The sequence below is a fragment of the Theropithecus gelada genome, chromosome 5 (genome assembly GCF_003255815.1).
Source record: "Theropithecus gelada isolate Dixy chromosome 5, Tgel_1.0, whole genome shotgun sequence".
Lineage (NCBI taxonomy): Eukaryota > Metazoa > Chordata > Mammalia > Primates > Cercopithecidae > Theropithecus > Theropithecus gelada.
This window is the reverse complement of record NC_037672.1, coordinates 87,498,078-87,524,906: the sequence shown is the minus strand read 5'-3', so window position 1 is coordinate 87,524,906 and position 26,829 is coordinate 87,498,078.

The following is a 26,829-nucleotide window of genomic DNA, read 5'->3' as shown; positions in this document are numbered from 1 at the left end:
AATCCTAGGTCCACAGAGTTGATACATCCCTGAGCTATTAGGGGTAGGAATCCCCTAGTCCAAGTCTCAACTCTGGCAAACATAAAGGTGAATGGGATCTCCTGGGAAGCAGATTTTCTGGCCTCAGCAATTCTGTAGTGAGAGACAAGTGAAGCACCATTGTGGTCCAGTACTAACTCCCTACTCACTGTTCAGAAAGAATCTAGGGCTCAGTGTCCCTAAGAGCCTACACGCCGTTCGTGTCTGAGATGTCAGAAACACAGCACTCAAAGGGAAATGAAAATTCGAGACATGCTGGAAGGAAAAGAAATTTCTCAAATAAGACCCAGTGCCTAAGGCTACCACCACCACTGCACATTTCCAACAAGGCCTCGCTCAGAGTGGAGATGCTTCCTCCCTAGACATGGTGAATGAGCTGTGTCACCATTATACCCTGCATGGAAGCATATCTCAGCTGAGCTTAAATTCCAGCTCTGGGCCTTTAGTGCAGATCCTGGGAAGACTAACTCTGCATTTTTTTTTCCTCTCGGATACCCCCCAAGTCTCTGCTATCGTCTTTGCCAACATGACACACTAATTCTAGGAACCTAATTTTTTTCCAGGAATCCCTGAGAGTGCTTTTGTTTTCCAAATTTTGTGGGTAGGAAGCCAGTGCTATAATAACTATATGTCATATTACATCTTTGGATTCTCTAAAAAGAGAGCATTTATGTGAGACTTCAAGGCTTGAAGAAACTGTATCCATCCCAATGAGAGGAAGGTGGGATCGCTGCAGAGAGAACCTGAATCCCCTCCCTGCCCCTCACCCGTGTTTTTGTTTTTTGAATCAAGAACTCTCTAATTTCGACTTAAGAATTTTGGACTTGGCAAACTTCATTTGTTTTAGGCAACTTCATTTGTTTTAAAAATTTGTTTCCTTTCGACTTTCATTTACAAGAGGATTTAGTCCTTGGACTTAAATTTTTCCTCAAGAATTTAATAATAAAGAATCATTTTTATTATTGGAATATGTTCATGTTGTCAGTAAATCTAATTTCAGAACCTCTGATGAGCCGTATTGGATGACATATTTTGGTATGGAAAACACAAGAGAGAGTGAATTTTCAGCCTTAGATTAATGGTCTATTTGGGATTTTGATTCACGTGCAGGTTAGATCTACTTGTGAACCTTGCGGTGGGTAAATCTGCACTTTCACCTGTAGACCCAGGAGGGTCCCTAAAGGAGCAGTGGTAGGTGGTTACTGGGGCACCACCTCATGGAAGTGGAAACAACACTGACTCGAGGATACTGTTTTCCTCGAATAGCAGACCTAACTCCTCTCTGCCCCATGTGAGTGGTGAGTTTGGGAACAGGCTCTTCTCTCTTGGGCTCCACCTGCCTGCTGAGAAGGTACACTCTACTATGCATGCACAGCCACAGGAAAGTGTGGCAAAGCAAGTCCTGTCCATGTAAAGGATACTGAGTGCCCCATCACTACCCATGGCTGGTGCATTGGTTGAATTCAAGGAAGCAGAGTCCATTAGCTGACCCACTTGGTCAGACACTGGGGCCACATCCTCCAGCATAGCTTTGGATCAGGGATCCCCATCAGTCTGACTCATGTGTCTATCTTTTGTTTTCTTTTCTATAGAGAAATATAAGTGTGTACATGGCTTGAATGACCCTTTTGGGTTTGGCTATTACTCACAGATGAAGGAGACATTTCCAAGGTTGCAGGCAGTGTCATTCTAAGCACAGTCCTTGCAGCAGTAGAGACAATCCCAATGATTACAGGAAATCCTCAACTCTCATCCAGAACCTATAAGCTCAGGACATGCATCATAGGAAGGCTGTGAATTGCTGAAGTGCTTCCATGGTCGACTTTTGCTCCCTGCCTACGTGGGCAAGAAGCTGTAGACTCTGGGATAATTTGGATGATCCCAGCATGGGTATACGCCACTCTGCCTCATGACACTTACCAAGGCTAGAGAGAGACCACACCCATCCCTTCTGTTCTCCATTGCATTCCCTTCCCCAAACTTTCCATCCAGAAATTCTTCTTTGGTTGACCCTGCCACGTTGTACATTCTTATTCCCCCCCCCCCAACCCCATGATGCATTTTCTTTCAATATCCTTAGATTCCTAATAAATCGACTATTTAAACATAGACAACGTCTGGATTAATTTTCTGCATAAAAATACAAATTCTAGGGTTCCTATGACACCTTTTACAAGGTGTGGTCTAGTCTTTTTATACTCTATGTTGACAATTTTCATTTCAACGAAAATTTAGGTGACTGCTTACTCCATACATCTCAGTGTCTCTGGCATTGTGTTAGGTGTGAGAGATAATGAAATGAAAGTTACAAGCCCAGTTGTCAATGATTGCACTCTCTTGAGGGCAAAGAGTAAGTAAAAAAGGATTAGAGAACAGTACAATATGTGAAAGAATGGAGGTGTAAATGGGTTGTGATTTGTGTATAGAGGCTAAGGGAGAGGGCATCAAGCTTAGGGAAAACATAGTGCACCCTACGTGGTCCAATGGGTTGAATTACATGCAAATGATCAAGTTTCACTGCATATTCGATTTTCACATTTCACGTATGTCATGATTTTATACTTACTGCAGTATTCAGAACCCAATATCTTGCTATTGGATTTGCTGAGAATATAACAAAAGCCTATAGGAAAGAGATGTTTTTGAAGCAGCTCCCCTGGTGTCCTTTGGTTTTCTTTCCACAGACACACAGTGGCCAGTGACTGCAGGTGTGAAGAACCTCATCTGCTGCAAAGACTAGAGAAATTCCTTCCACTTTCCTCTAGGAGTGGTGGTGCAAATGGTTGTTATCAACATAGTGGGTAACATTGAAACCAGTGCTTCTCATGCTTTAACATGCAAACGAATGACTTGAGGATTTGTCAAAGGCAGGTTCTGATTCCAGTAAGTCTGAGATTCTGTACTTCTAACAAGCTTTCCAGAGATGCTGATGCTGCTGGTCCTTAGACCACACTTTGGGTAGCAATAGTTGAAGCATGTGTAAACTAATAGGATGCATATATACAATTTTCCTGTTTCCTTGGATAACTGCCCTGTGGGGCTTTATGTTCTGATCATTGGGACTCCCTTCTGAATGCCAGAAGCCTTCCTGAAATAGCTTTTAGGTGCTCTCAGCCTTTATAGGGAATGACCAAGGATGACAAATTGAGCACCCCTTCCTTCTCTCAAGACTTACCATGTTCCCTGTGTCATTCATGGAGTGCCTACAGGAACTGTCCCTTTCTAAAGTATCGCTAATGTTATCTCCTATACAGATGAGGAAACTGAGGCACAGAGTGACAGTTTCTCACCAGGCTAGGATTTGAACCCAAGTAGTCCAGATCCAGAGCCCAATACTGTGCTTTTCTGCCTTTCAACTATAATGCTCTGACCACGGATGACTCATTCAAGGGTTGACCCCTGCTTCAAAGAAAACAAAAGGCTGAGCATGGTGGTTCACGCCTGTAATCCCAGCACTTTGGGAGGCCAAGGTGGGCGGATCACCTGAGGTCAGGAGTTTGAGATCAGCCTGGTCAACGTGGTGAAACCCCATTTCAACTAAAATACAAAAGTTAGCCAGGCATGATGGCAGGTGCCTGAAATCCCAGCTACTTGGGAGTCTGAGGTGGGAAAATCACTTGATCACTGGGAGACAGAGGTTGCGGTGAGCCAAGATCACGCCATTGCACTCCAGCCTGATGACAAAGCTAGACTCTGTCTCAAAAAAAAAAAAAAGAAAACAAAAATTATATTGAGCCCTGTGGAAGGGTGTTACCTTTCCTCTGAGACCTGAGTTCTTTTTCATTTCTTCTTCTTTTTTTACAATCTAGAACCAAACCAGTTAAAACAAAAAATTCTCACACACAAACTTGAAATCAATTTAATATTACATTTATTTTCTTCTATCCCCAAAGAACTCTTTAATTCTTCAAACTAAAAAGAAGGAATTGGAAAAAACAACTGTATTAGCCTGCCCTGGCTCCCATAACAAAACACCACAGACTGAATGGCTCAAACAACAGAAATGTATTTTCTCACTGTTCTGGAGGCTGAAATCTGAGATCAGGGTGCTGGCATGGCTGGTTTCTGAAGAGGGATCACTTTCTGGCATATAGATGACCGCCTTCTGTGTCCTCACATGGCAGAGAGAGAAAGAGAGCAATAGAGAGAGAAAGCTCTGGTATCTCTCCTCCTAAGGGCACTAATCCCATCATGAGGACCCCACCCTCATTACTTATTTAAACCTAGTCATCTCCAAAGGCCTCATTTCCAAATACCATTGCCTTGGGGGTTGGGGTTTCAATTTTAGAGAGACAAAATTCAGTCTGTAGTAACAACCCAGGGATGGTCAGTCCTCTGTATGCTCTGGGTCCAGAAAAGCTTGTGTTCTTCAGAGCAGTCACTCTGTCTCAGAGCAGAACAGAAACAGTGTGCGGACTGGCACGTGTGACAAGGGACACCTCACAGAACCTAACTGGAAAGTCCCATGGGCTCTAAGATGTGAGTTGGGAGTTGACTGGGCAGCATGTATCTGTGGTAGGGAAGAGAATATACTTTCTACTAGTTTTACAAGTGGAGAACAATTATTTGGAGTGGGCACCTGGAGGCATATCTTCCTCCCTCCCAGATTCCATCTTCTCAGCTTAGTCAAAATTAAAATAACCTAGCCTGAGGGAACAAGCATTCTGCAAGACAGCCTACACAAGAAATGAATGTTTTCTTAATCAATTTTGCTAAAAGGAAGAATTGAGATTGGCATAAAAAGCTGGATTTGGTGAGACAATTAGAAAATGAGGAATTGGAGTTTGCCTACATGTAATTGGCACAAAATTGTGGGTGGGCAGGGGATCCCTTCCATCATGTTTCCCTAGAAACTCAGAGTTTGGAAATAGTGCTCTACAGCTGTGATCTCACCTGGGCCAGTGGGTGTCTTCCCCAGGAATTTCTGGGCTTGGGATGAGAAAGCTGGGAGAGTGTTTCTAGTGGCTGAAGCCATAAGATGAAAAAGTTTGGGCTGTTGGCTGCCATGTCTGCAAGACTTCAGACAGATGGATTGAATGGAGAAGAAGGGGTTAGAGATGGAGGTTCAGAATGGTCTGAATTATGCCTTACCCCTGCCTCCCACCACACCTATAAAAGTTATATGTTTAAGTCCTAACGCCCAGGACTTCAGAATGTGACTATATTAGGAGATAGGGTCTCCAAAGTGTTAATCGAAGTTAAACGAGGTCATCAGGGTGGACCCTCATGCAACTGACTGGTGTCATATAAGAAGAGGAGATTGGGACACACACACAGAGACCATATGAAGACATAGAGAAGATGGCCACTTACAAACGAAGGAGAGAGGCCTCAGGAGAAACCAGTGCTGCCAACACCTTTATCTTGGACTTTGAGCCTTGCCTCCGGAACTGTGAGAAAATAAGTTTGTGTTATTTACTGGTCTGTGGTATTTTGCGATGGCAGCCCTAGCAAACTAGTATGATCCTTGATCTAAGAACTTCTGAAGCCTAAGCACATTCCTGTTCTTGGAGTCCATGAGACAGCTCACTATCCCCATGATAAATTCCTGTTTCCTCCAAGCGATTTGATGATGCATCACTTCAATTACATGGCTGTCTTCTTCCAGTGTATCTTCATATCATATTCCCTTTTACATGTGTGTCTCTGTGTCCAGTTTCCTATTTATATAAGGACACCCATCATATTGCATAAGGACCCACCCTAATGACTTAATTTTGGCTTGATTACCTCTGTAAAGGCTTCCTGGCTCTTCGTTCTTTTCTTTTTTTTCTTTCTTTTTTCTTTTCTTTTTTTTTTTTTTTTTGAGACAGGGTCTCACTCTGTAGCCCAAGCTGGAGTGCAGTGGTGTGATCTCAGCTCACTGCAACCTCCACCACTGGGGCTCAAGTGATTTTTCATGCCTCAGCCTCCTGAGTAGCTGGGACTACAGGTGTGCACCACCACACCCAGCTAAGCTTTTGTATTTTAATAGAGATGGGGTTTCACCATGTTGCTCAGGGTGGTCTCGAACTCCTGAGCTCAGGCAATCCACCTGCCTCGACCTCCCAAAGTGCTGGGATTACAGGCATGAGTCACTGTGGCAGGCCCTAGCTCCTCCTTTCTTCCTTCCTTCCTTCCTTCCCTTCCCTCTCTCCTTCCCTCCCTTCTCTCCTTCCCTCCCTCTCTCTTTCCGTTCTCTTTTTCTCTCTTGCTGTCTCTCTCACACCCACGTGTGCATATGTGTGCGCACGATAGGATCTCATGTTGCCCAGGCTGGTCACGAACTCTTGGACTCAAGTGATCCTTCTGCCTTAGCCTCTTGGGTAGCTGGGACTACAGGCACACACTACTGCACCTGGCTGGTTTTTTTTTTTTTTTTTTTTTTTTTTTTTTGGTAGAGATGGGATCTTGGCTTCAAGCTATCTTTCCACCTCTCCCGAAGTGCTGGGATCACAGGTGTAAGCCACTGCATCTGTGGTACTGGGGGTTAGGACTTCCACGTATCTTTTTTGGAGGTCACAATTCAACTCATAGCAGGGGACTCCTCCTTCCTGGACTGACTGGCTTCCTGGTATTTTGGAAAGATGGCAGTGAGACCCAAGAAAGAAAGGCCTCAATGATGTGGCACCCAGTTTGAAAGACCACAGGCTGTGCAGGATCTGAGCAGCCATATCAACAGATCACTGAGGGCCAACCTGTGATGCTTTTTCTGTGCACCACAACCCCAACCCCTAGATGTCCTGACACTCTGGAGATTTAGGACAGTGGCATAAACATGGCACATAGGGGGTGCTTACCTCACAAAGAAGTGAGGTTTACTGTTGAAAGTTCTGAGAGATAATTAAAAAGGTATGTTTCTTGTATACTCAAGCATGTGCAGCAAGATTTCTGCAACAGCATCTCTGACCAGTGCCCCCGCCACTACGCCTGTCATTAGTGTCTGTACCTCTTTTTTTGCTCCCACTCTCAACAAGCCAAATACTGATCATGCCAGCAGTTGCTTCCTAGCACATGTTTATCACTGGCTGCTTGATTTTTCTCCCCTCTAAAGTTCTTTTTGTTCAATATGACCAGCATCAATATTAATAAATGTTATATTAAAGAAGCCTATTGCATTTGTGAAAGAAACAGATGGGTAACTCTCATAAATTACTTGCCTGGTCATTGTATCTTCTTTTTATTTCTCTCCTTCTTTCCCCCCCCTTTTTTAAAGTCTTTTATTTGATGTATACTGCAGACAGAAGCAAAGGGAAAAAATACATAGAAAAGAATATGATTTCATAATCATAGAAGGAATTGTGCTCAGAGATAGAGAACATGCAGTAATTTTCTATAGTGAAAAGCAATTTCCTTCAAACATAAGCTATAACTTTTTACCCTGTTCACAATAATTTTGCAGTTTCCACATTTCCCTGGGAAAATAACCCCCAATTTCCTGACCTTGCTTAAAAAGTTCAGTTTGGGAAACCAGCTCCTGTGTTCATCCCCAGTCATTGGTTTATGGGAGGAAGCTTCATTCTGCAACAAATAAACAGCTGGAGGTGCCTGAGGTCCTGATCTCAAACCCCTTACATGTCTAATTGGCTGTGTGACCTCAGAGAAGAAATAAACGAAGGGCTTCAGTTTTGCTTTACCTCATCAGAAAACACTAAGGTAAAAAATCAAGTATGCATTGTTTTCTTCAGTTGTTCCTTTATCAAATATTGAGTGCCTACTATATTTGAGTTTATAGCTCAGCTGGGAAGACAAGCAAAAATGTGAAATCACAACCTAGATAAATGCTAAGAAAGGGAGGTTAGGAGTGCATACAATGGGAATTTGAGCTAGTTAGGTATTCAGGGAAGACTTCTCTAAGGAAGGACCCTTCATGCTGTCGTCTTAAAGACTGAAAGATGGGGTGCAGAGTGGCGTGTGATGGGCTGTAAGGTAGACAGGGCCAGCATGTGCCCACTCAGAGCCTTCCAGACCATGGTAAATGTTTGGTCTTTATTCCAAAGCAGTGACTGAGGAGCATGTTTTAAGTGTGTGTGTGGGAGGGCAGGGGTGTGACTGTTTATCCACGTAAGAGCCCCTGGTGACAGATGTCATGATAAAAAGTGAGTCTCGGCCAGGCACTGTGGCTCATGCCTCTAATCCCAACATGTTGGGAAGCTGAGGCAAGAGGATCTCTTGAGCCCAGGAGTTTCAGACCAGCCTGGCAACATGATGAAACCCTGCCTCTGCAAATAATACAACAATTAGCTGGGAGTGGTGGCATGCGTCTGTTGTTCCAGGTACTCAGGAGGCTGAGGTGGGAGGATTGCTTGAGCCCAGAATGTCAAGGCTGCAGTAGGCAGAGATCATACCACTGCACTCCAGCTTGGGCAACAGAGTGAGACCCGTCTCAAAAAAAAAAAAAAAAAAGAAAGAAAAAAGTGAATCTGTATAGTTCTTTGAGAGTCTAATGTTAAAGACAGTTTTGGTTTATCAGCTCCTTGGGTATGTTATTTGGTTCACAATCCATCCACAGAGAAGGGTATGTTATTTGGTTCACAATCCATCCACAGAGAACCAGAGCTGAATTGTAATTAGTATATAGGTCATCTCTAGCCACACATTGTAAAGGATGATACAATATTTATTAAAAATATGGATAGACAACTAGATAGTTATGTACATTAGCTGGAAGGATGCATATCAAAATGTTGTCTCCTGGTTAAGGGATTTGTTGGTGACTTTTGATTTTCTGTTTTGGTATATTTTATATTTTTCAAGTTTTCTGGAAGTAATTTTTTTAAGAACTCCCTAAAAATATAACTGAGTGTCAGAATCACCTTCAAGTCACCAGGCATGCATGCCCTTTTTATTTGGGAATTGAATAGTATGGGATCAGGTTACTGTAAGGCAGGGGCTTCAAAAGAATAAAAAACACAGGTGTGCTATAGACCAAATTATGTCTTCCCCAAATTCATGTGTTGATGCCCTAACCCCCAATGTGGCTATATTTGGAGTAAGGAAGTAATTACAGATAAATAACGTCATAAAGGTGGAGCCGTGATGTGATAGGGTTAGTGTCTTTATAAGATACACCAGAGAGCTCTTTCTCTTTCTCCCCACCATGTGAGGATGCATGAGGAGGCACCATCCATGTACCTGAAAGCAGGCCCTCGGTAGAAACCCAATTAGTCAGCACCCTGATCTTGAACTTCCCAGCCTCTAGAACTGTGAGAAATAAATGTCTGATTTTTAAGCTGCAGAGTCTAAGGCCTTTTTAAAAAGCAGCCCAACAGACCAAGAGAGATGGTTAAATTCCATGGCCACAGTTTTTTCTGAAAAGATGCCACAGAGAAATGTATGCTGCACGTTGTTCAATTTTATTACATTTCATGTTCCTTTTGTGATTAAAAAACAAAAACATGCTACCATCTAACGCCTACCAAAAAATCAACAGATCCTCATAAGAAGCATTTGAAGTATGGGAGCATGTCCAAATGTACATTTATGTGCATGTAATGCTTGGAGAGGCATAAATACTGGCCCCAAATAAAATTTGAGCCAAGTTTTATGCACAGAGACCGAAAGAGGATTTTTGCACTGTGCTGTGTGCTGAAGGGTCTACAGGCTTCTGAGAGTCAGAGAACTTCTTTGTTCTATGAGAAGGGCAACATTACAGGGGCTTCAGAGATGGCAAGAGGCTCTTCCCGAGGCAGAAACTTCCCCGTGGTGCTTTGTGGAGTGTATGGATAGAGGAGCATAGAGGTCAGAGGAAATAGTATATACAAACATCCTGGGGCCAGAAGCAGTGTGAGATATTTGAAAGATTCTAAATTGTCTGATATTGTTGGTGTATTTGTGGGGCATGGGAGCGGGGTGGGGTAGTGAGGAGGGGCGAGAGGATGGCCGGAGTAGAGGGACGTGGAGCACAAAGGAGGTGAGGTTGGAGAGATAAACAGGGGTGGGACCATGCAGGGCCTGTATACTGCGCTTGGAAGTCCAGACTCTGCTGCGTGGGCAATGGCATCGCAGGTTTGCTGGCAGGTGGCAGAATCAGAGCGGTAAACAGGTCTTCAGATCTTAGCCGTGATTCCTCCATTTCCATCCAACATAGTTCTCTTTATCTATTATGTAACTTCGCAGGGAGGTGTCTGGCCTCAGAAGCCTGGGGTGACTGCCAGACATGGGGATACACCTGGGTGAGTTTTCTAACCCTCCCCACTACCTTGTCCTCAGGCAGAGCCATAGAGGGACAGGCCATCTTCTCTTTCCTTTTTAATTCTGTCATTCTCCCACACACCCAGAATCCCTGCTGCTCACTTTCCTGAAACCATGCAGCTCCTCTCTGAGTGGCATGCACCAATTTGGGGTTTGCTGGGTAGGAAACTGTACAAACTCTGAGGTGGGCCTGACGCAAGGTGAAGGGAGGTTGTGTAGTGCACAGCCTGGAGGAGGAGCTGGGATGCCTGTCTCCCTGGAGCCGGTGGAGGATGCTGAAGAATGGCATCTGAAGCTGCCCTGAGAATGTTTGGGGATCATGAGAGGTTTATGAGCTCCACACACCTCCAGTAAAGAGCAACACAGAAGATGGGCTTTTGTGTGTTGGACAACGAGGATGGTGGGAGGCCAGGAGGCTGTTCTGAAGGAGAGTGGTACCCCAAAGACTCATCACATACATTGGAGGTGTAATCTTACCTCCATGTCTCTGTGCCATAGACACCCCCCAACCCTCCAATACACCAGGCATGATCCTATAACCAGCTCCCCGCTTCACCTTCTGATGCCAGACTGGCAGAAGCAGTAATAGGAGGCTGCCCACCATAAGGAATCCATGTGGTGTGAAAAACTCCAGCCCCACTGCTAGGCTATCGGGTGCCTGTGCAAACCAGATAGGCACCCCCACCTTGAGCCACTTTGTAGCCAACTGCTGCAAACAACCTGCATCACCACATTTGCCTATCCCCAATGCTCCCCAACTGTGTTAGCCTTACTTTGCAAGTCCTCTGTCCAAAAGAGACCCTCTCAGAGGAGCATCCTGTGGACAGAGAGATCCAAGATTAAAACACATTTTTTAAAGGGCATTGTCAAGACTGCATGGGGAGAAATTGCATGAAAGACAATAAAAGCCCAAATCAAAGATGCAGGTGCCACTGGCTCTCTGTCTCTGTCAGACAGGTATCCGAGCCTCAGAATGAGGCCCTGGATGCGTCCATGGGACACACTCTGTACGTGCCACAGATGGTTCTCACTTCATACATATTTCATCTGTTTGAGTGTATGTGGTTTGGGGCAAATAAAAGCAAAGCGATTTTTGTGTCTCCAGCTCTGTCTTCAATATTTACAGATTGTATTTCCACCAGAGCCTCTGAGATGTAAGTAAATGCAAACGATCCCCGCCAATGAGTGTTTGAGTTCTCTGTGGAGAGGGGGGCTCAAGGTTGTAGATTCCCATTAGCAAATTGGCATCTCATCCTCTCTTCTCCCCAATGGGCCCTCGTATGAAGCTGAAATGCCAAGTTATTTCCCCAGAGAAATGTTTCCCTCACATAGTGTCACACGTCCTCAACTGTAACCGACTATCTCTCTGCCAGCCTCCGTCTACGGTAACTGACATCAGATGAGCACATCACATGCAAAAGTGCTGTTACCATAAATCTTTCAAAAGATTAAAGGGAGGCACAGAATCAGGCACCAAAGCAGGGAATAGAAAGTGTGGTGAATGACAAAGACAAAGGCTGTTGTGATTTTCTGTAAGATTAAGAAACTATCAGAAATGACCAGAAGTCCTGTAATCTGCCTGGGCCTATCCCATGCAGACCTGCTGACAGTGCTTATCAGTGCCTTCTGGTCTCCCAAGGAGATTTTTTGAAAAGAAGCTGAATAGAAATAGTCATTGCAAATATCTTTATTTCCAAGTATATCTCCTCTGAACATGTCAGATCTCATTCTGCCACCTCATTCCTTAAAAACCTCTGATGGTTCTCAGTGTTCACAGAAAGAAAAGCACAAATTTTTTAGCATGCAAATCCTTTACCTAACATCTCATCATACTTTCCTGGGCTTCTTATCAGCTGCTCACTTGTGTGTGAATTATATTTGACCACTTGGGACTCTCATGTGTTGTAATACCACGTCTTCACTTATGCTGTTCCTCTGTTGGAATGCTGTTCCATGCATTCTGTGCCTGGCCTCCTCTGACCCATTCTTCACATCCAGCCCCCTCTAGGAGAAACCACTGCAGGAGAACTCATGCTTGCCTATGCATGTTACAAAAGTCTTTATTAATTCCTCTATTATAACACCATTAGACAGTATTGTTACTATTTGCCCACCCTTCTCAGTTCCAGTCTTGATATCTGACCGTATTCATCGAAGTCCTGGCACGTAGTAGAGGATGAATGAGCATTTGCTGGGCTGAATGGAATGTAATGTTAAAGAAGAGATGTAATATCAAATCCATAAGTGATTGATAAGACCCAAGAGTATGTTCTGACAAGATTTAGAATAGGCTTATAAAGTGTATTAGTCTGTTTTCACATTGCTAATAAAGACATACCTGAGACTGGGTTATTTATTTATTTATTTATTTTATTTTATTTCCATAGGTTATTGGGGAACAGGTGGCGTTTGATTACATGAAAAAGTTAGTGGTGATTTGTGAGATTTTGGTGCACCCATCACCCAAGCAGAATGCATTGCACCCTATTTATACTGTTTTATCCCTCACCCCCTTCCTACCCTTTCCCCAAATCCCCAAAGTCCATTGTGTTATTCTTATGTCTTTGGATCCTCATAGCTTAGCTCCCACTTACAAGTGAGAACATATGATGTTTGGTTTTCCATTCCTGAGTTACTTCACTTAGAATAGTAGTCTCCAATCTCATCCAGGTCACTGTGAATGCCATTCATTCATTTCTTTTTATGGTTGAGTAATATTCCATCATATATATACATATATATATGATGAAATATATATGTGACAGAATATATATGATGGTATATATATGTGCATACACACACACACATACACACACACACACACACATATATATATATCTCACAGTTTCTTTATCCACTTGTTGACTGATGGGCATTTGGTTTGGCTCCACGTTCTTGCAGTTGCAAGTTGTGCTGCTATAAACATGTGTGTGCAAGTACCTTTTTTGTATAATGACTTCTTTTCTTCCAGGTAGATACCTAGTAGTGGGATTGCTGGATCAAATGGCAGTTCTACTTTTAGTTCTTTAAGGCATCTCCACACTGTTTTCCATAGTGATTGTACTAGTTTACATTCCCACCAGCGGTGTAGAAGTGTTTCCTGTTCACCACATCAGTGCCAGCATCTACTATTTTTTCATTTTTTGATTACAGCCATTCTTGCAGGAGTAAGGTGGGATTGAATTGTGGTTTTGATTTGCATTTCCCTTGTCATTAGTGATGTTGAGCATTTTTTCATGTTTATTGGCCGTTTGCATATCTTCTTTTGAGAATTCTCTATTCATGTTCTTAGCCCACTTTTTGATGGGATTATTTGTTTTTTTCTTGCTGATTTATTTGAGTTCCTCGTAGATTCTGGATATTAGTCCTTTGTCAGATGTATAGATTGTGAAGATTTTCTCCCAGTCTGAGGGTTGTCTGTTTACTCTGCTGACTGTTCCTTTTGCTGTGCAAAAGCTCTTTAGTTTAATTAAGTCCCAGCTATTTATCTTTGTTTTTTGTTTACTTTGTCAAAGATCGGTTGGCTGTAAGTAATTGGATTTATTTCTAGGTTTTCTATTCTGTTCCATTGTTCTATATGCCTATTTTTGTACCAGTACCATGCTGTTTTGGTGATTATGGTTTTATAGTACAGTTTGAAATCAGGTAGTGTGATGCCTCCAGATTTGTTCTTTTTGCTTATTGAGACTGGGTAATTTATAAAGGAAAGAGGTTTAACTGACTCACAGTTTCCACATGGCTGGAGAAGCCTCACAATCATGGCAGAAGGAAAATGAAAAGCAAAGTCACATAAGGACTTGAATTGAGATGATGATGCAGGAAATGAGTATGACCATGAACAATAGGGAAGTAACAAGAAATTGCCAAATTGGGAGGAAAGATGGTGCCTTTGATTGTAGACACAGTTAGTTTGAAGAAGACAGATAGCCAGGTTGTTATTTGGCAGTAGGAAAGCAGATTAGTGAAGTGTTAATAGTTAGAAGCACAGGCACTGTGCTTAGGCAAGCTACCTAACTGCCACAAACCTCAATTTCCCCTTCCATAGGGATCTGTGTAAGGATTACTTGAGGTAATGCATGCACAGTATTGAACATGGAGTTTGAGAAACAGGAAGAGTGCTAGATTGGTGGGACTATACATTTTATTGGAGAGAGAGGGCAGAGCCCAGGAATGTGCCTTTTCCATGGTTATCTTCCTTGGCTCAGCAGGTGTTGCCTGGTGATCCCTGGAAATGCTGCCTACAACTTCCATCATACAATTATCCGATGGATCTTGGGCTTGCCCATTTGAACAGTGCACTTGACTTTTGGCACCTTCACCTCCACAGTCAAGGGAAGGGTCTGGTCTGCCTCATGGTGCAATGGGCATGGGATTTTTGGGCTTCCAGAAAGAGGAAGACACCAGCACCCTTCATTTCAGTCCACTGTGATTACAGAGCTGTTAAAACTTCTTCTGTGTATCATCAAATTACACTGTCTTCACGGGGAGTGACTGAATGTTCTATGCAAAGTGAGAATTTGAGAGAGGAGACCCTCAAACCACAACCACCATCATCACCACAAGGTCACAAAAACACTCCCTGTTCTTATCATACAGCAATATTATCTGATGCCAGAGAATTTCATAAACAAACTTGAATGGGCAATAAAAAGAAGCCCCCACACTAGGCAGGCAATCAAAGTTCTACATCTTAAAAGCCCCAATGAATTACATACAGAGTAACCAGGTTTGTCCTCATAAAAGTCATTCTGCTATCCTCAAATTCATCATAAAAAGATCTATATTAAAAATCACATGATGATGTCCATAAAATATTGAAGAAAAAAAATGCAATATTGATTCTCCCAGGGCCTAAGGCAACCCTGTCTTCAAGGCAGAGTTTCCATGAATGTCAGCATAAGTAAGGGTCTCCATCAATTAGTTATTTAATAAAACTGAGGAGTAGCTGAAACCATATACTTGTATATATGTTTAACTCTTTGGAAGCTGAAGAATGATCAGAAAACATAGGTGATAGTTTTACTATTCTGTTAATACTGTCTTAATTTTGGTCCACCCCAACCCCAAACAGGTCTTACAGGATTAAAGTCTTACTAGCCTAAATATTTATTTTATCCACACAGGCTTGAGTTATTTTTTCAAAATAAGACATTAGCTGTCTTGGACATTTCTTATTGCCACAATCAGCTGGTTTTCCCTCTTGCTTTCTCTGTTTGTTCCCTTCCTTAAAGCCAAAGAGTTTGAATTTCGTTCCCCAGACCTGGGAGAGGTCTTGTACACTGGTAAATTGACACTGAACATGAAAGACATGAAAGCTACCTTAATGGCCTCAACATGCCGACCTTAAGAAGAGCTGCTGGGAAAGCTGTGGCGCACCCTGTCTGTCACTGGCAGGAGTGGCCTCATGGGATATGGTTTCCAGGCTAATGCAAACAAGCATGGTAGAAATGATGACACCATGGGGCCTGAGCAAAAGCCTCAGCCTTATGGAATATTCCTTGTGGCACATGAGCCAGAACGTGATATTTCATGGCAGGTGAAGACATTGGGGCCTAAAGACTTACAATGATCTGTCAAATATCAAAGCTCAACTTCTTAAAGGCTTCATTCTGTAATCTATAAAAGGGGGGCAGCAAAATAAGGATGAAATGAGATAACCTGGAAAGCTATGGACTTCTTTCCACGTTCAATTGTTGCCTAGCCCTGCCTGCCTCTCTGAGCAGTGGTGAAGACACATTTCTATCCCAGTCCCATCCTCTCCTCTCCTGAGTCTTTCAGTGCTGCTCACCATCTCTCCTGCACCTCCTCTCACTTCTCCTCCAAGAAGCTGCAATGAGGAAGATGTCCATGTGGCAGAGTTTGGGTGGAGACTCACTGTTCTGGTGGCCAATGAGACTAGACTGAACCCTCTGGCCCCTGCCAGGGCCTCTCTATTATCATGGGAGCGCTGGGCTACCTGCTCAAAGAGGATGGCATGCAGGGGAGGAAGGAGGCATGGCCGTGCCTGGACACCCTCTCAGGGCTCACCTGGAGGAGAAGGCCTCCTCAGCGTTCCCCTCCCCACCACCCTTCTTTGTTTTACACTCTCCCTTAAAACCAGAAGCCCTCCATCTTTCTTCCTCAAGCAGGGGAAGTAGCCTGGCAAGGATAAGAATGAGGTTCTGAGTCAGGGGAGACTGAGAGCAGTGGAGGGAGGATGACAGGTTTATTCCATCAATGTTGGGGGCTGACTCTATGAAGAGGAGGCCTGTGCCTCAGAGCCACGGGTATGGTGATTTATAGAAACTTTGGTTTCTATAAATGAGGTGGGGTTTCTGGAGTGGCTCATGTGTGCCACAGATCAAAGCTCACACAATTGCCACCACCTCCTGACTGACCCTTGACCTCTGGTTTGCAAGGCCAGGACAGCCTCCCCCTCCTTCCTGACCAGCAGCAGGGACACTCCCTGAGGGCTGGTGCCTCCACACTGGTGACAGCCTCATCTCCAGCCTGCAGGAGCAGGGAGGTTTTTCAGTAATGAGAAACGTTCACATACCCTAAGTCCCAGGGGACAAGGTGGGAGACCCCTCTCTTGAGGTCTATCTTAGTTTGTGACGATAACTCAGATCCAGGGGGAGAAACAGATTGGTCACTTCATCCCTATCCTTACCTTGGCATGGGAAACCACTACTCACAGTGTCCAACATTGGCCTGGGCATGCCTCACCCCTGTCCCAGCTGTCTCAGGCCATATCCTCTTGATCATGCACTGGCAGACCCTCCCCTCCAAGTATGTCTTTTTTTTAGTTTTTAATTTTATTAGTTTTGAATCCCCCAAATGGTCTTTATCCTCCAAGTATGTCTGTCAAGTCCTGCCACCCAGCCTCTGTTGGGGAAATGACAAACAGTAAGTTTCTGCCTTGTGACTTGCCTAAAGGGCCATAAGCAACTCCATCATGCTTGGGTTAGGCTGAGTGGAAACAGAACAAAATATTGGGGTTTGGTGTTACTGAAGAAAATCTATGTCCTGGAGCTGATGTATCTTGTCTGACTACTTTCCCAGAGGGTCTTTCTGGGTGTCATCAGTGGGACCTGGGCTTCCGAAAATGGGTGGGGAGAAACTCATATTTTGTCCTTGTCATTTTTCCCCAGAGTTATTGTCACCCAGACAGACTAGAATGAGGAGAGAAGGCAAGACAAAGAGAGAAAATTAGTGTGGGCCATGAGGCAGGAGTTTATCATTCCTGGGGCATAGGATGGGGCCTTCCTCGTCTCCTGTCTCTGGGATGCCCTCTGCATCTCTATCTGCATTCTCTCTGGCTTCTGACCTTTACAACCTACACAAGCATGCTCTAAAGTTAAGAAAACAAGGGAAACAAGGGAAGGAGATAAGTAAAGAAAAAACTACATCCATAAAAGAACTGTCATTCTGGGATCTGAAGAGAGAGTGTTAAGACATCCCTAGTAATTAAACTTATTTTGACTGGAATTTATTTATTTATGTATCCACTTCTTACGATGTTAATTATCAGCTTCCAACAAAAGATGCAGATATAAGAAAATTAAATAATTTAATAAGAATTAAGTGTGAATCTAATATGTACAAAGTACTGGGTTGCATGGAGTTCAGCTTTGTGCAGAGAGCAGGAGCTTTGGAATACCTTTTAGCTGCGTAACTTGAGACAGTTAATCTTTGAGCTTCAATTCCTCTTCTGTAAAACGGAGTTAATAATTGTAGAACATACCTCGCAGACTTGTGTTATGGGTTTAAATAATATATGTTGAAGGGGCTTAACAGTCTCTGACGATTCAGTGAGCACTTAATACACAGTAACTATTGCTGTGATTATTCATTTCTGTGCTAAGAAAGAAAATGATGGTGGGGACATTGTCCCTGTTTGAAGGAGACAGAGGTAGGGAAGGACTTGATGTGTTTGGGGACGAGTACACAGGTTGCTAAGTGACTAGTGCGTACACAAGGGGAAAAAGGAAGCCAGGCTGCAGAAGCCTTAACTACGAATTTATCCTATGGGCAATAAGAAGCCACTTGGCAATCGAAAAAGACCACTCTGGTGGAGGATGGATCGAAGTAGGAAGAGATGGGAGCCAGGAAACAGTCATGGGCCTATTGAAAGACGTGAGGTAGAGAGAGAGAAATAACCTTCACTGGGGCCTTGGAGTGGAGAGGGAGAGTGGGGCAGATTCCAAGGCCTCTGGCTTGTGTTACTTGGGTGGTTCCACTAGAATGCCAGCTCCATCAGGGCAGGGGACTTGTTTTGTATGTTGATGCAGCTCCAGCACCTAGAACAGTGCCTGGCACATAGTAAGAGCCCCATAAATATTTGTTGAACAAATGGATGGTGGTGAACCGACACTAGGAAGGAAATAATACAGAACAGCAAATCTGGGAATGAAGATAATACTTTTATTCTAGATATGCTGAATGTAAGCAGCCTAGGGGATATTCAAGTGAAAATGTCTCATGTGGAACATGGAAATTTGGGCCTGATACTCAGGACAGAACTTTGGGCTGGAGTAGAATTTTGACCATGTTGGTTTATAAGATGGCTGAAATCATGAGATGGTTCAGATCAACCTGTGAAATTGTGGAACAAGAGAGGAAAAGGTCGAAAATAGAGACAGGTGAAAATCCACATTTGTGGTGGGAGGCACAGATTTAAGAAGATGAGCCAAGAGATGGAGAGAAGATAAAGAGCAGTTAAGACAGTAGCACGGCCGGGTGCAGTGGCTCATGCCTGTAATCCCAGCACTTTGGGAGGCCGAGGCAGGTGATCACCTGAGGTCAGGAGTTTGAGACCAGCCTGGCCAACATGGAGAAACCCCGTCTCTACTAAAAGTACAAAATTTAGGCAGGTGTGGTGGTGGGCGCCTGTAATCCAAGCTACTCGGGAGGCTGAGGCAGAAGAATCACTTGAACCTGGGAGAAGGAGGTTGCAGTGAGCCAGGATCACACCACTGCACTCCAGCCTGGGTAACAGAGTGAGACTGTCTCAAAAAAAAAAAAGAAAAGAAAAAAAGACAGTTGCAGACAAGCTCTGCAAGGTAACTTCAAAAAAGCAGTAACATGACCAGCTGCTGCAGAGGACTTAAGTAGACAGAGCATCACAAAGGCCTACTTAACGTGGCAGCGAGCATCATGAGAGAGCCTGGAGAACAGTAGGGATGAAAACTTTCTTGCAACCCCCATCCCCTTCCATCAGAATGGCTTTCTCACTATTTTTCACTTTCTTATCCAAATAATTAGCAAATAATCACAAATAATTCTAATTAAATGCAAACTCAAATAGGCACATTTATGCAATACTGAGCAGTGACTTCTTCCTCAATTTTTCATGCTTACAATAGTGTCACCAATTTAAACATCAGGTTAAAAAACAGAAATGTTCAGGTTCTAATGATACCATTCCCTTTCCCGCTTTGCTTCCATGTGATATTTTAGGTTATTCTTGTAGCTATTAATAGTGCTCTGATCCACACAATTTGGGAGCAGAATGTCGCCTCAGAGGACTTTACATTGGGTGTGCACTTGCCTCTATTTCTATGAAAATTTCATGTTTCTTAAATGTCATTTTTTGAACTTTAGATATGCGAACTTAATGTGAGGCTCCAAACCACAATGATTTCTTTTTACAGCCATGATAGATTTGTTTAAATTATTGGTCAGCTCTGACAGTTGTATTAAAATCTTAAAAAAAAAAAATGATAGAAACCAGAACATGCTATCTAAAGTATACATCCTCTCCTGTTGTTTTGGAAAGCCAGTGGCACATACTTCATATGCAAGACCCTCATTCTTGGGACCATTACATATGGATCGTCAAGTGCTGGTTATGCATTTTTATATAAACTCGATCTTCCATAGCTCAGCTGCTTTGCCGAGGCACAGTCCTGAGGAAGGTTGCTCGGATTCTCAGTTTAGCATAACATTTGAGTGATACAGCACAGTATTCCTGTTCATATAAATATTTTAGGTTGAAAAAACCCCTTTTGTTATTTTTCTCTCTGCCTAAGAAATACTTTCATGAACTCTTCCCATAACAGAGCAGTTCGCTGACTTCAGTAACCCTGCAGCTAGACAAGGAAACAGCCTCTTGGCACTGCTGATTTTCCACAACTAAAACATTGAGAGAATATGCAGAACCACACCACTTTTAGGTGACTAGAGAGTTCCTTATTTTCTTTAAACTCTACATCCTTTCTCCTTCCCAGTTGTGGATGTGGGAAAAATTAACACTGGAGTTAATAAGGAAGAAGGTATATGATCACACTATTAACCTCAGAGGGCCTACTTTGGAAGTTTCCAATTTCCTTTCCATTTGTGGTTGGAGTGTGACCTGTAATCTGGATTTTCATCCAAGAATTACTTCTATGAAGGTGTCTGTGACTAATTCCAGCCACAAGTTCTCTTCTCGTCCTTCCTTGTCTTCCTTTCTGCAGTGTGTGTGTGTGTGTGAGAGAGAGACAGAGCGCCAGAGAAAAAGAGAGAAAGATTTATCTTTTTCCTTTATCCTCCCATGTTTTCTATTTGCTCGTTCATGTTTTGTCTCCCCTCATTTCTCTTGCTAACTTATAGAATACTACAGAACAAGGATTATATTTTTTTCTTTTGTTTTTCATTTCAAAGTACCTAGCCAGAGATAGAGTATCTAGGCATAAAAGAAGTGTTTAATCAGCACTCATGGATGAATTATGTGAGGACAAAAAACTAGATGTTAGGATCTGCTGTTGTACCCTTTCATCCTGAATAATGCATTTTGCTCTGCAATTAGCACCCCAACTTTCACTGGCGATCCATGAACTCACCAAAAATTTAGTGTGTGTTTGTGTGTGTGAGAAAATATGTGTGGGTGTATGGTGTGTGCATGTGCCCAGTCTGCAGCCTGCATCAGATTCAAAGGGATTCAATCCTCAAGAGCTCAGGGAAGGAGATCTTTCCTTCCCCTTGGTGCTGGCAGATGAAAAGTACAAGGACTCAGCACTTTTTTCGAACCAGTCAAGGTCTTGCAGACATGAGGAAATGTATATTAGAAGTTTTAGAGGCCAGGTGTGGTGGCTCGCACCTGTAATCCAAGCACTTTGGGAGGCTGAGTTGGGAGGATTGCTTCAGGCCAGGAGTTTGAGACCATCTTGGGCAACATAGCCAGACCTGGTCTCTACAAAAAATAAAAAAAAAATTAGCTAGGTGTCATGGTGCACACCTGTAGTCCCAATTACTAGGGAGGCTGAGGAGGGAGGATCATTTGACCCCAGGAATTTGACCTTTCAGTGAGCAATGATTGCACCACTTCACTACAGCCGGGGCTACAAAGTGAGACCATGTTTCACAAACAAACAAGCAAATGAACAAAAGCCTTAGGGATGAGATGGGATGGGATAAGGAGGACTCTGAGTTGGCCAAAGATCAAAGTCCAATTTCACTTGAAGACTCTGGGGCCTAGTTACACACAGAGAACCTCTGTTGTTATCAAATACAACACAAGCCTGCAGTGTGTTCGGCATTGGTCTTCCTCCAGGACTTTGCCTCTAACGGCTATTTCAGTTCTGAGTCCTGACAACAATGATTTCTTTAATATATTCTGGCCATTAATGGCCGACAGGGAGGCAAACACTTAGTAATCAACATTATAGAGTAAGAAGAAGAGGAGCTGGAAGCAGAGGAGAAGAAAGAGAAAGATTTAAGAGAATAAAGACAGTAGAAAATGAAACTGGCTCTGAAGTATATTAATACAAAGGATTATGGCAATTGAATGGAAAGGCTCCTAAGGTTTCATAAAGGGAAAATTGTTCACTAAACTGGAAATAGAAAAGAAAGAGTAATTTTAAGTGCATGTTTCAGATAAATTATCTTAGTTCATTTAGTACCAATATTTTTAATGAACACTTAGGGCTGATATGAATCACTTCTCTGCTGACTCCATTAGGAAACCTATTGGGTGTGCAATTTGAGTGGGATTACAGAGAAAGATGTTGAGAGATCTGTGATTTAGAAGGCGGGCAGCTCTTCTCTGATAGGTTTGAGTGTCCTCTAGCTCCATGAAGAGAGGGCCTGAGAAGCTCAGCTGCAGAGGCAGCCTCTGGTTAAGAGAGGCGGCACTGGGTCCTTCAGAGAATGGCTGGCTCAGAGGAAATTTACACTGGTGATTCACTCATTGCCATGGTAACCACTTGAATGCAGAGGAGTGCATTTGTTCATTTTTATAATTATTCTATTATTTATACTGAGGCGTCTTTGAGAGGATGATATATATCTGGGGAGGAGTCAGGAAAGCTACCCCTTGGACAAAAGAGACAATTAACCACAAGATGCCCCTAATTGGAAATACATGTTAGCTAATCACCAGGGGCACAGTCTCTTTCCACCTGGCCCTGAGGGAAATCTTCAAGATCCAAGAAGATGTCCTGCTAGCCACAGAATAGGGAAATGGGCAAGTCTCACTTATCAAACTCAGTTCTCAGGAGTAGAATGACATTTCTTCTTCGTTACCAGATCTTTTTCTTTTTGATTCAGGGTTTTCTCATAGTGCATGGTTTATTATACTTAAACACCTAAAATATGCCACTACATGCAAAAGTAAGATGGCTTTTAAAAAACTCACCCTAGAAAACGTCTTGTTTGACCCTGAAGACATAATGGAAAAGTGAGGCTTAAAATGTAATCAATTTTGGTTTTTACAAATCTAGCAAAATAAATGAATAAATGAACGTGGTGGTACATACCTGTAGTCCCATTTACTAGGGAGGTTGAGGAGGCAGGATCAGTTGAGCCGAAGAATTTGATCTTGCATTGAGCAATGATTGCACCACTGCACACTAGCCTGGGCTACAGAGTGAGACCCTGTCTCACAAACAAACAAGCAATCAAACAAAAGCCTTAGGGATGAGATGGGATGGATAAGGAGGGCGCATAAGCAGGGAAATAAAAAAAAATCTTCCCAAATATTTAATACTTAGTGTAGATATTTTGATATACTCCACATTTTTGTTGCCTTGATTGTAAGGATTTAGAGTAAAAGGTATAGGAATGGGGGAAATTCCTAGGGAGAAATAGAAAGTGAGAGAAGGTTCCAATCAAGTGAGCAGAGATATGTTGTCAAGAATAGTTTTCTAAGAGAATTGATTATTACATAATTATATATAATCAATATGCATAACTGCATAATGTAATAATTTAACACATATGTAAAAGGTATTGCATATATAATACATAGGTACTGGGACTAATTTAAACATTTCAAAATGCAAGATATGGTTTATACAAGCAATGGAATACCTGAAGCTATAGCTGGTAAGAATGATGATGGAGGTAAAATTTGTCTACATGAAGTGGGGGTGCAGTGATTCACATTTGTAATCCCAGTACTTTGGGAGACTGAGGCAGAGAACCACTTGAGCCCAGGAATTCAAGACTGGCCTGGGTAACAGGGCAAAACTCTGTCTCTACAAAAAATTAGACAGATGTGGTAGCATGTGCCTGTAGTCCCAGTTACTTGGGAGGCTGAGGTGGAAGGATCACCTGAGCCTGCAGTGAGCTGTGATTAAGCCATTGGGCGACAAAGTGAGACCTTGTCTCAAAAAGAAAAAATTTTTGTTTGCATGAAATAATGCCTATGACGTACTGAGGTTTTAAAAAGTAAGAAACGAGGGGGGGAAAGAGCAGATTATAAAGAATATGTATCTTATAATCACATTTTGCTTTAAAATATTCCATTTCTTTATATATATCTATATGTCTATCTATGTTTGTACTTACAAAGAAAGAAAACCTGGAAGTAGAGTCACCAAAGGGTTAATAATCATCTCTGGTGATGGGATGGTGAGTAATTTTTCCGTTTTTCTGCCTTCATAGACTATGAGCAGAATAGTTATATGATCATAGTTGTATTCTATCTATAATTTATTAATCATCTATTATGTGTCAAACACTTTATTATGTTCTGTTCTCCTAGAGCTTGTGTTTTATGACTGGATATATCAGCCGGCATTCTTGGTTGCAAACAACAGAAACCATGCTGCCTAATTTAACTAGAATGTGATTTATTAAAGTATGGTTCTCTCCGGAATTGTTCCCCAGAATTGTTGGGAGAGTTGGAGAAATAGATTCAAGGCTAAACTTTCCAGAGCAACGCCCCAAATCACATAGCAGAACTGACCTGATGAGGCAGCCACCTTCATTGCTACTGCCGCTGCCAAGCAGGAAATGAAAGGAATTGACTAGTGTAGCTCCTACTGCTCCAGCACCAGTGCTACTTCTGAGCCAAGGACTTGTATTTGTAGCCCCCGCCGCTCCTGAAAGCTGAGCTCATCGGCTGCTACCTGCATTTGCAAAGATGGAGGCTGCATGCACATGTGGGACCCTGTGTGCAGACAGTCAAATGGTTGCCAGAACCTGGGTCACATGCCTGCCTCCTAGCTGCCGAAGCGGCTGGGAATTTGGGCTCTGAATTCTGCACTGATGAGGCTGAATTCATAATGTGGGAATTTCCCTCATCAGAGAAGCCTATTTAAATGGTAAGTGGCCAGGCGCGGTGGCTCACGCCTGGAATCCCAGCACTTTGGGAGGCCGAGGCGGGTGGATCACGAGGTCAGGAGTTCGAGACCAGCCTGACGAAAACGGTGAAAGTCCGTCTCTACTAAAAAAAAAAAAAAAAAAAAGCTGGGCGTGGTGGCAGGCGCCTGTAATTCCAGCTACTCAGGAGGCTGAGGCAGGATAATTGCTTGAATCCAGGAGGCAGAGATTGCAGTGAGCTGAGATCGAGCCACTGCACTCCAGCCTGGGCGATAGAGAGAGACCGTCTCTCAAAAAAAAAAAAAATAAGGATAAGTGATAACAAGGACCTGACAAAAGTGCTTGTAGGTTATTGATAGTAGTGAGAACTTGTTTTGAATACATGTAAAGGAAACCCAATACAAAGTAGGTTAAGGAAAAGAGGGAATTAATGGGCTCACAAAACCAAAATGTCCAGGTTCACACTGGCTCCTGCCATAACTGGATCCAGGGACTCAAATGATGTCATCAGGTATCAATCTCTTTCCGTCTTCAGGTTATTTTATGTGGATAGCATAATGGCCCCTTGGCAGCCTCACACACCAATACAATTTCATTAGCAGAAACAGAGAATTTCCCCAGGGCTCAGACAAAGAAAGCATCCATAAAGGAGCTTTGATTGGTTCAGTGTGGTCACATGACTATCCTTGAACCAATCATGTACTGGGGGACCTGGGTCACATTCCTGGGGTGTGATGGTGTCAACTCCACTTCTGAAATATGGAATTGGTTCCCCATAGCAAAAAAAAAAGACATATCCTGGCTCCACCACATACTAATTGTATCATCTTGGACAGGTCACAATTTCTCAGCCTCAGTTTTCTCATCAATAAAATGGGAATAATAAGGGTGTGGCTTCACAGGGTTGTTAAAACAAGGTTAATGTAAGAATTTATATTTGTAAAGCACAGAAAAAAAATCTGTCATGTAATTAGTGGTATATAAGTGTTTACTACTATAATTATATTCTGTTAGTCAGAAGAAAGGAGAAGAAATGACAGGCAAGGGAAACACATTTCTACTTCACCCTAGATCAAGCAGTTGAAAATGTGAGTCTGGAATTTTAAAAGAGGTTTTGGCTAGAGTCTGTGGAATGAGTAAGAGAGTAAAGTATATGACCTCTCAAGGGAGACAGTGTGAACATGGAAGAAGATGAATAGGGTGGAACATAACTAACTCCATAAGTAGATGAAATTTACAATACTGATGTTTTTCACATCATACCCCATTCAATGGAAATTCAACTTGCCAGTTTTAAACATGCTCTTTTTACTGTGTCACATTCTCACCATGAGTCTAAATCCTTTCTTGAGATTCTTCTGAACTCTATAAACTTTAAGGATTAAAAAAAAAAAAAAAAAACAGATTATTTGACCACATTGAAATTAAATATTTCAGTTCAAATAGAACAAACTATAATAAAGTTAACAGATGGGTGACAGACTGGAAATAAATGTAATACGTGATTAATTGATTGGGATTAGTATCTAGAATGCGAGGAACTCCAAAAATAAAAAAAGTAAAGGATGTGAATAGGAATACAGAATTATCGATCCCTTATCACAGAGATACCCACAAAGAGGCCCATAATGCAATCTTTACATGGATATTTCTAAAAGCAATGTAATAGCACAAATTTGTGCACAACCTAGATATTCATCAGTAAGGTTATAGATACTGTAAAATACTGCACAGTGAGGAAAATCTTTGAACTAGATGTACAAATAGCAACATGAACGAATCCTAAAACCACAGTGTTAGGTTTAAAAAAAAAAGATCTTGAAGTCAATGTCTTGGTAAATTAGAAATACAATATACATAAAATAACACAGTGGATTTAACAGGGATACAAGCATGTTTAAAAATATAAGTATATTAGAGTAGATGACTTTTGGGGAAGAAAGGAGAGAACTGAAAAGAGGAATAAATGGAAAAAGTCTTCCTTTCCATTATCTCCTCAGAGAGTGTACATGTGAGGATTTGTCAGATCTAGATATATCTAAAGGCTGAAAATTTGGGTGAAGTAATGTTTTTGGTTTTTTTAGTAGTGAATATGTGTGAAACCTGGAAACT